Source organism: Etheostoma spectabile, unplaced genomic scaffold (genome assembly GCF_008692095.1).
Source record: "Etheostoma spectabile isolate EspeVRDwgs_2016 unplaced genomic scaffold, UIUC_Espe_1.0 scaffold172, whole genome shotgun sequence".
NCBI classification, from domain to species: Eukaryota; Metazoa; Chordata; class Actinopteri; order Perciformes; family Percidae; genus Etheostoma; species Etheostoma spectabile.
In genome coordinates, this window is record NW_022605573.1 from 813,276 (window position 1) to 814,114 (window position 839).

General features: G+C 43.5%; 1 long non-coding RNA gene across 1 annotated transcript in view; it reads right to left on the reverse strand.

Moving 5' to 3' along the window:
• Nucleotides 1–839, reverse strand: part of LOC116685726 (uncharacterized) — a 15,212-nt gene that overhangs the window by 13,376 nt on the left and 997 nt on the right. The gene's annotated exons all lie outside the window — the stretch shown is intronic.

Here is an 839-nt window from a genome sequence, read left to right on the forward strand (position 1 = left end):
TGAACAGCTCACCCGGAGACTGAAGACAGAGGAAAATCAGAAACCGTATCTCACTCAAAACACCATGGATGGTTTTTTTTCCATAACATGGGCATTTTAAGGGGAAACCCAAGACTCCTCTCTCTTTCCATCTATGTGCATTCATGTCTCAGTAAGGCTTCTTACTATCTGTGCTCCGGGGAGATTATTCCCCACGGTCCACATTTGTTCACCTCGCAGTTATCCTGGGATTGGGGTGGCTGCTACACACAACTACGCCACAACAATATGACATTCTTAATATGACACATTGTGACGTGGTGTAGGAAGGGGCACGACTACACACTAAGCAAGGTGATCACTTGCTATTCAGTGCTCTATACTCTGGCATAGTGGACATTAGATTGGGAATACAGGCTAAGTTTTTGTAACTCATGTATTCAAAGGATTGAATAGGAGCTCAAAGAAAGAAATTACACCACAACAACAAGTCTGTCTGTGGGGAGACAGCCCTTCACCCCACTCAAAACACACACACAAGTTCATGGTGTACAACTTTGGATGAATTATACTCTTTTGCTCAGTCTGGAGCCTTTGAAGCTCTTTGGACGTTATTTTTAATGTGCTTTTCACCCGTGTGTCTGCGCTGGTTCAGTGTTCAGTGAGACGTCTGTTTCCAGTATGACGGAAACATAATGAGACCTGTGAGTATGGCTGTAATATTCACTGCCTAGATGAACAGAAGGCTCGCACCATATGACTTCTCAAGATTACACTTAGTTATGATAATCATTTAGTTTTGCTGCTCTCGAGTTGAACGTGATGCTCTGAGCTACAGAGTGGCTACAGTCCAAAAGGTT